A 9,982-nucleotide genomic window follows, 5' to 3' on the forward strand; every position below is an offset into this window, starting at 1 on the left:
ATACATGTATGGGTTAATATCATGGTATTCATATTGATTCCATTGGTTTATCTCTCTAGTTTTGTGCCAATACCAAGCTTTTTTCAGGGCTACAGCTCTGTAATAGAGCTTAAAATCAGGGATGGTGATGCCTCCAGATGTTGCTTTGTTGAATAGGATTTTTTTTGGCCAACCTGGATCTTTCGTTTTTTTGATACAAAGTTGATTATTGTTCTTTCAAGGTCTGTGAAGAATTGGGCTGGGATTTTAATGGGGATTGTGTTAAATCTGTATATTGCTTTCGGTAAGATTGCAATTTTAACTATGTTGATCCTGTCTATCCAAGATCGTGGGAGATCTTTCCACTTTCTGGTGTCTTCAATTTCTTTCTTTAAAGAGTCAAAGTTCTTGCTATACAGGTACTTCCCTTGTTTGGTTAGCATTACTCCAAATTATTTTTTGTTGTTTATGGCTATTGTATATGATGAAGTTTCTCTGATTTCTTTCTCAGCCCTTTTATCGTCTGTATATAGTAGGCTTTCTGATTTTCTTGAGTTGATGTTATATCCTGCTACTTTGCTGAAAGTATTTATCAACTGCAGGAGTTCCCTGGTAGAGTTCTTTGGGTCACTTATGTAAACTATCATGTCATCTGCAAATAGTGAAATTTTGACCCCTTCCATTCCAGTTTGTATTACCTCAATCTCCTTTTGTTGTCATATTGCTCTAGCTAAAATTTCAAGCAAAATATTGAAGAGGTATAGAGAGATTGGACATCCTTGTCTTCTTCCTGATCTTAGGGGAATTGCATTGTGTGTCTGTCCATTTAGTTTGATGTTGACTGTTGGTTTACTGTATGTAGCTTTTATTATGTTGAGGTAAGTTCCTGTTATCCCATATCTCTCCAAGAACTTTATCATGAAGGGCTGTTGGATTTTGTCAAAGGCTTTTTCAGTATTCAGGGAAATGATCATGTGATTTTTGTTCTTCAGCTTGTTAATATGGTGGATTACGTTGATGGATTTTCATATGGTGAACCAACCCTGCATGCCTGGGATGAAGCCTACTTGATCATGTTCCATGAGTTTTCTGAAGTGTTCTTGGTTCCAATTTGCCAATATTTTATTGAGTATTTTTGCATCAATGTTCATGACAGATATTGGCCTAAAGTTCTCTTTCTTAGTTGTGTCTTTGTGTGGCTTGTGTATCAATGTTATTGCAGCCTTGTAGAAAGAGTTTGGCAAATATCCTTCTGCTTCTAATCTGTGGAATACTTTGAGAAGTATAAGCTGTTCTTTGAATTTCTGGTAACATTCTGCCTTGAGGCCATCTGGCCCTGGGCTTTTTTTGGTTGGGAGACTTTTGATGACTGCTTCTCTTTCCTTAGGTGTTATAGGTCTATTTAAACTGCTTATTTGTTCTTGGTTTAATTTTGGCAAGTTATATTTATCCAGAAAATTGTCCCTTTCCTTAAGATTTTTAAACCGTGTGGAGTAAAGGGTTTCAAAGTATGATCTGATGATTCTCTGGATTTCCTCATTGTCAGTTGTTTTGTCCCCCTTTTCATTTATGATTTTGTTAATTTGCATGTTTACACTCTGTCATTTGGTAAGTTTGGATAAAGGTTTTTTCTATCTTGTTGATTTTCTCAAAGAACAAACTCTTTGTTACATTTATCTTTTGTGTTGTTTTCCTTTTCCTGCTTTATTGATTTCAGCCCTCAATTTGATTATTTCCTGGCATTTACTCCTCCTGCGGGAGTTTGCTTCTTTGTATTCTCGAGCTTTCAGTTGTGCTCTTAATTCTCCAGTGTAACTATTCTCCAGTTTCTTCATGTGGGCACTTAGTGCTATGAATTTCCCTCATAGCACTGCTTTTAAAGTGTCCCATAAGTTTGGGTATGTTGCGTCTTTTTTCTCATTGAATTCTAGGAAGTTTTTAATTTCTTTTTTATTTCTTATTTGATCCAGATTGGTGCAATTGCGCATTATTTAACTTCCATGTGTTTGTAGGGTTTCTGCAGTTTGTGTTGTTGTTGAATTCTAAATTTCACGTATGGTGGTCTGATAAGGTGCATGGAGTTATCCCAATTTTTTGTAGCTGCTGAGTTTTGACATATTGCCTAGTATGTGGTCGATTTTTGAGAAGGTTCCATGTGGTGCTGAGGAGAAAGTATATTCTCTTTTATTTGGGTGGAATGTTCTATAGATGTCTGTTAATCTCTACTGCATCATAACTTGTATTAGTTACTTTGCTTCTTTTTTTAAGTTTCTGTCTTGTAGTCCTGTCTAGAGGTGAGAGTGGGGTGTTGAAGTCTCCCAATATAAGTGTGTGGGGACTTTGTGTTTTAGTAATGTTTCTTTTATGAACATGGGTGCCTTTATATTTGGGGCATAGATGTTCAAAATTGAAACTTCATCTTGGTGGCTTTCTCCTGTGATGAGTATGAAGTGCCCTCCTTCATCTCTTTTGATTGATTTTATTTTAAAATCTAATTTGTTAGATTGCTACCCCTGCTTGTTTCTTGGATCCATTTGATTGGAAAATCTTTTCCAAATCCTTAACTCTGAGGCAATGTCTGTCTTTGAGGCTGAAGTGTGTTTCTTTTTGCAGCAGAAGAATAGGTTCTGTCTTTGAATCCATTCCATTAGCCCGTGTCTCTTTATGGGCAACTTAGGACCATTATTATTGAGGGATATTAATGACCATTGATTGCTTATTCCTGTTGGTTTTGTAAGGGTTGATGGCGGTGGAATTATATGTGGATTTCCACCTCTTTTCATTTGGCTGTTGGTAAGGTCAGATTATCTATTGCCTATGTTTTTCTGGTCATAGTTAACTATCATGAATTGGGGTTTTCCTTTTAGAACTTTCTGTAGGGCTGGTTTAGTGGATACATATTATTTAAATCTGGTTTTGTCATGGAATATCTTTTTTCCATCTATAGTGATTGACAGCTTTACTGGCTATAGCAGTCTGGGCTGGCATCCATGGTCTCTTAGTGTTGGTAGAATATATTTCCAGGACCTTCTGGCTTTCAGAGTTTCCATGGAGAAGTCATGTGCGATTCTGATAAGTTTGCCTTTGTATGTTACTTGGCCTTTTTCCTTTGCTGCTATTAATATTCTTTCTTTATTCTGTATGTTTGGGGTTTTTATTATTATGTGGTAAGGGCATTTTCTTTTGTGTTCCACTCTATTTGCTGTTAGGTAGGCTTCTTGTACTTTCATTTGCATGTCTTTCTATAAGTTAAGAAAGTTTTCTTCTATGATTTTGTTGAATATGTTTTCTGCCCCTTTGAGATGGGTTTCTTCACCTTCTTTTATACCTATTTTTCTTAGGTTTGGTCTTTCACGGTGTCCCACATTTCCTGAATATTTTGTATTAGAGATTTGTTGGACTTACGATTTTCTTTGGTCGATGAATTTATTTCCCCCAGTGAATCTTCAACATCTGAGATTCTGTCTTCCATCTCTTGTATTCTGTTGGTTATGCTTGTATCTGTAGTACCTGACTGTTTGCCCAGCTTTTCTATTTCCAGCATTCCTTCAGACTGTGCTTTTTAAAAAAAATTGCCTCTGTTTCATCTTTCAACCCTTGTACTTTTTGAATTTTGCTTTGTCTTTTCCTCTCTTTGTTGCATTTGTTGAAGTTTTTGGTTTGTCTTTTCTTCCATTCTTGCATTTTTTGGATTTTTTCCCCATTTCTTGCAATATTGCATTTTTGGATTGTTTTTCTCTATTTCTTGTATTTTTTGGTTTGTTTTTTCTTTCATGTCTTTAAGAAATTTTCTCATATCTTCTTTGAGGGCTTCTATCATTTTCATGAAGTTGTTTTTTAGGTCTTTCTCATCTGCTTCTGCTGCAATGGATTGATCAGGTCTTGCAGGTGTAGATTCTCTAGCTTCTGGTGGTGTCATGATGGATTTTTTGTTGGTGGGTGTGTTTTTGTATTGTTTCCTTCCCATCAGTTTTTCCTGTGGGTGCAGAAGGAGTCTCTTCCTCCCTGGTGGGTATGTGCCTATGGTTCTTTTCCAGTGGATGGGAGCAGGTCCAATACCCTGGAGGCTTTCCTCTTGCGTGGATGGAGAGTGTACTCGTATCGGGACCTTAGCAAACTTGGGGTAGGCTGGACCCTTGCCTCACCTGTCCCGTGGTTGAAGAATGGGACTTGGAAGCTGGCATTTACTGGGCAGGCTGAATCCCATTGAGCTGGCTCCTGGATCTGCTGTGTGCAGTCATCAGGTCTCCGCTGGTTCTCTTCTTTCATGATTTTGTTGAATATGTTTTCTTCACCTATGAGTTGGTTTTTTTATCTTCTTTTATACCTGTTTTTCTTAGGTTTGGCCTTTTCATGGTGTCCCATATTTCCTGGATATTTAGTGTTTGGAATTTTTGTATGAGATACTCCCTCTCCTGGTGAATGGAGGCAGAAATAGCACTGTGATATCACCAGACTGTGGATTGCTTGATTCATCTGGGGTGAGTCGAGATGCATGTCATCCCCAGGATAGGAGATCCCAAAGAGGACAAACAGAAGTTGGACGTGAGACAGGAGCCCATGCTCACTTCTTCCCTGAGTGGGTTCAGGACAGGGGTGTCAGTCGACTCTGAATTCCTTGTTCTGCCTGGAGTGAGTTGACCTGTTCACAGTCTGCAGTCCTAGAGATCCCCAAAAAGGGTAAGTGGAAGTACCATTTTACTTGTTTTCATCCTGGTAATTTGTCAGTAGTTAGATAAAAACAAATCTGAAAATGGAAAACAAACAATGCCGCAATAAGATTAGAATTTCATACATGATAAAATTAGGCTCAATATTTTAGTGTTGCTTCTTCACTACTCTGCACTGAAATTTCTCTACAACATTGAGAATAGCCTTCTTCTTTTCTGTAGGAATAGTGCTATGACATGAACATACTCAGCTCAGCATTGTTAAAGCCCCTTCCTACTTTCCAAAGAGCTTCATTGAATTGCACCCTTATAAATAGAAGCTAAAGTTTAAATTGTCATTGTGTCATACCATAACCCTGTTGTTATGATGTGATAACTGCCTTCAATGTGCCACAATTTCAGTTTGTCCAAACTATATTAATCTTTTCTCCCCTAAACCTGCCCTTCTTTATACCTGAAAGACATCAACTCCCAAGTTGGTAGTTATTTTTTATTGTGTCTCTACTTGCTTGGCTCACCATTCCTCTAATCAATTAGGAAGCTCTGCTAATTAAAATCCTTAAATATCTCTTGAATTTGTTTTCTTATTTTCCCTGATGACATGGCAGTTCAAATAACAGCCATATCCTACTACTTGAAGGACACTTTCTTACAAGCCCAGACTTGTTCTCATTCTCCACACAGTTCTGAAAAAAGGAGGAAGCTGAAACACTCATCCTTTCAAGTTTATTTAATCATATAAATTTCAAAATTGGCATAGCCATATGTGATGGGAACAGCAAAAGTCATAAAGCCAGCACAGGTGTTTGGCAAAGATTCAGCAAAGTTGAGCCACATGGCGGGTGCTGTGAAAACTTTGGTTTTCATCTCCACCTGTTGCATACTTGGTAGACTTTTAATATTTGTACAACTTAGGGATATTGGATTGACAGAAATTTTATTGTGAATCATTTATGTCTTCTTCCTGGAGAATTAATTCTGAGCTTCCCCAGGAAAGTTCTGAGCAACCTACTCCTCCCACTTTTAGGGATATTCCTCTCTACTTCTTGGTCTTCCTTAAGTCTTAGAGGATATGACACACAAAATAAGTCACAGGTCTTTTTTATGAGGTTATGAGACCCTCTTGAAATATCTGTCTGGGTACTTACACAGGAACAAGACATTGAAAACAAAGTAAACTCAAAAAAGTCGCTACTATTCAGTGAGCTAGAGGAGTTATCCACAGCTCATATGGCAAGCATCTTCCCACTCTACTCTCAGGTGATTATGTGGCATATACAGCAACAAAATTAGATTATCTGAAGTTGCCTCTGTACTAAACTGAGATTTATACTGATGGGCAAATAATAATATTGGAAGATGACAGAAGTATCCTATAAAAATATAAAAAGATATAAAATATTATGCCAGGATTTGAAAAATAACTGCAGCAGCCCTGAGGATATTTCTTGGGCACTCTCATCATTAAGAATTAATAATACACTGCTAGAGATGTGGCAGTATGTACAGAATGGCTTCAAGATTGTATTGGTCTAGTGACCTTGTACTCAAAAAAGCTACCAGCCTGAACAAAGCCTGTCATATATGCCTCTAGATTCTTAAAAACTGGCTTAGGGGATTGATGAGTAAAAATGGTTATGGAAGATAACGTTGTCAATGAAGTCAAAACTTTGGGGAAAATTATTGGAAATGATAGCTCTGTTCTGTTGTAGTTTATTAATGACTAAAAGATGAGGAAAAAGAAATGAAACATGTGTCTGAAAACAGAAATGATATGATCTATGTGTTGGAACAATATGAATGTATCCATACTCAGTGAATTCTGTATAAATAAAGAAGTACTTTGGCCTCTAACCAGTCAGCCTGCAAGATTCCCCCGACCATCATGGCCTGGTTCACTTTCTTCACTTGCTTATTCCTTGCATTCTCTTCTGGGACCTTTCCACCAGTGGGGATGGCTTCTGGCACACAATCTAGTACCTTTTCCCTTTTCTTTCTAGCTCTATTCCTGTTTCTTCTTGTCCTCTTGTCACCCACTCTCCCCCATACTTCTACAATCCTAACTATAACAGCGTAATAATATTATCCCTGAGCAAACTTCGTTGATATACTTAGGTTTTTTATGATGTGCTTACATTATAGGTGCATAGTTCTTTCAATTTCAATACTGAATTGTTAAGAGTGATTAAAGGGAATTTTTATTTTAGTACTTACCTGTGTCACCAACAAATTTCCTAGTTCACAGTAGGCACTGAGAAAATGTTCAGCTGATACTTGAAATAATCTTATTTAACTTTCATAAATACCAATTCAGCTTTAAATATTAAATTATGAGCAATATGATTATATCTGTTTAGATATTAAGGATGCATATGATGTTAGAACAAAGCATCAGTATTTGAATCCACCCAACACAGTATTGACTATTTAGCCCCTAAATGATGTAGTAGGATCCTAGCATCCTTAGCCATTTAATCCTTCATTCAGGTTGAAATACATGAAATGGCTGAGTCTACAAAGATTTGTTCTTCTTTGGGGCCAGTCTGTGAGAGAAATCAAACAACTTGATTCTTTTCACATGGAAACTAATTAAAATTTAGGGTAGTGGAAAAAATGCCAAGATTACCTACAGCACAAAAAGCTGTTGAAGTGAAGGCCAACTTTACATTACAGAGCACTCAGAACTCACTCTAAGTTAACTGAGACAATCCTCTTTTCAAAAGCATCTCAGTCAAATGAGTCCATTCTTTGTGATTCTCTTTTGCTGCCTTCACCTCATTTAGTCTGGGACCCTGGACTTAAGAAGAGAAACTCTCTTTCTTGTCTAGCTTCCTCAGGTTTCTAAGCTACTAAATGGCACATAAAGATTCCTTCCAACAGTGTGCACATATAACATTTAGTTACTTGGAGCAACAATAACAGAATTTTTAATGTTCTTGATCTTATTTATTCCCCTTTGAAGGGAATGAATTATGTTTAAAATAAAAGATTTTAAAATGGACCGATGTGTTTAAATAATTTCACTAGGTCTATTGTGAGTGTGTTTTAATCTTATAAAAAGGAAATGAAATATAAAATGGTTTTGCTTGAATGACATTGGTATTGATACCCAAACATACTAGGTATTTTGTCCATGCCACATGACTCCTGCCTGGCAAAACTTGAATTTCAACTTGAGTTATCTATTTTCATGTTTCAACCCTTTACCATCAAATGTCTTTCCTTGCAGTTACACATACAGATAAAGGCAGAAATGTGGATCGAGAAATGTACATGCATGTGACTGAATATAAATATGGATGAAAGTGTTGATATATGTGAATATGCCTATATGCTGCTACCAGTATTTTAAATATGAAATAGAGTGATTATATGCTATGTCAGTTTTAAAATGTATTTTTTTGTTTTCATTTCTTTGTAAACTTTATTCTTTCACTATCTTGCATCACTAACAAATTTTATTCCTGTTTTGATCTATTTTCTGAATGAGGATAATTGCTTCTTGTACCATGGGCAAACAACATTTCCCTGAAATTACTGTAAAGACCCAAGGGACAGATTTATATTTAGAAGCCTTAGGCTAGGCATTAAAACACACTTGGGACTTCAACTGAAGTTGAGTATTAGAGCCCTATTGGATGGAAATGTCTTATCAGTTCTCTTTGCTTTCCTTTCTTGTTTATTTTTAATAAAGGGCAGGGAATTCTATAAGTTTATGCCCACAGAAATGTCAAAAGTATTGCAAAAGAGAGACATATCATTGGCCTTGTGTTTTCATTGCTAAATTAAAGTTAAAATACTCAGTGAAATTGCCAAGGACATCATACATACCTATAACACAGATTGCATAATTAGGTATGTGTAATTTTACACTAACGGATGAGTCCTTTATATATGAGAATGGTATTTTCTTTGAGTAATTTTACAGGAGAATTCAAGATATGATGCAGCACAAAAGTCAGATTAATTATCAGTTTCAGGAGACATAATAATTGTAACAGTTAGGTCAGATGTATTTGCATGAGAAGACTTGTCTGCACTTTTGTATTAAAGAAGCAACTCAGTCTATGTACGATCTAATTTTCTGTCTTGGTCACTGGAAAGAAAACAGAAAGAAATTAAAACAGGGAGATTTACTCAAAAGAAATGGCACTAAAAGTTTACATTGGAGCAAGTTAAAATGCTAATAGAAAATATTCTTCATGGATGTTGTTGTATTTCCCCACAATGTGATCTTTAAAATTAAAGCAAAAAAAACATACTGAGAATAGCAATACTTATTCAGAAAACTCAGGTCTTGCTATGACATAAATCATTTTCATGATCTTATGTGACTAAAAATTTAAAGGGTTTCTTTCCCATACAAATTTTAGGCAATGCAAAAAAATCAGTTTCATAGAAGAAATTATTTCAAAGAATGGCCTTATTTGAAAATATAGTGAAAGAGCTATAATGCCCATGTCTACAAAAGCAATTTCTGAGTCAAAGTGGTAAACAGGGAAAGAAAAACACATGTAGAAAGAAAATGCTATAAAAATTAAAAAGAGCCGGGCGGTGGTGGCGCACGCCTTTAATCCCAGCACTCAGGAGGCAGAGGCAGGCGGATCTCTGTGAGTTCGAGGCTGGGCTGGACCGATAGCCTCCAAAACAATACAGAGAAACCCTGTCTCGTTAAAACCAAAAAAAAAATTAAAAAGAACAAGATATTGCTGTTTTTAAATTCAATGATTATATACCTGTAAAACTAGTGTTTCTGCTGAACTTTATTTCAACCAATATAAACAAAAAGAAATAAGTACCAAATAATTTTACTTCTATTTGGAGAAAACTAAGAAAATTTCCAAGACTGTTTCCATTTGGAGGATATAATATTTACCAGAGAGATGAACAAATAGATTCACTTGCTATCTAATTGTCACCTGTTTTTCAAAAGGGAGACAAAGATGGGAATACGAAAAGGTATATAGAGACATCCAATGTAGATATCTAAGATGGATTTAGGACCCATATAATGTCAAGACAAAGAGAACAGTAGCATGTATATACTATTGAAGTAACAAGGTTGTAAACTAATGTTAGAATATTTACATAATATGAGTTAACACATATTTTTCTAACCTTATAATCCTCATATAAAAAGTTTCAGGGAAGAACTTGGGAAATCAGGACTGGTTAGTAAAACCAGAAACAAACTTAACATATTTTAATGAAATAAAGGAAATTTTAATTCTTTTTATACTGTTACACTTACAAAATTATAAAAAGTGACTTTGCAGGCTAATTCTTGTATATTCATTCCATCTTATGAATATCTATTTCCTGAATAAATCCAT

The sequence above is a fragment of the Mesocricetus auratus genome, unplaced genomic scaffold (assembly GCF_017639785.1).
Source record: "Mesocricetus auratus isolate SY011 unplaced genomic scaffold, BCM_Maur_2.0 contig_8266_pilon_obj, whole genome shotgun sequence".
In the NCBI taxonomy this organism is placed as follows: domain Eukaryota; kingdom Metazoa; phylum Chordata; class Mammalia; order Rodentia; family Cricetidae; genus Mesocricetus; species Mesocricetus auratus.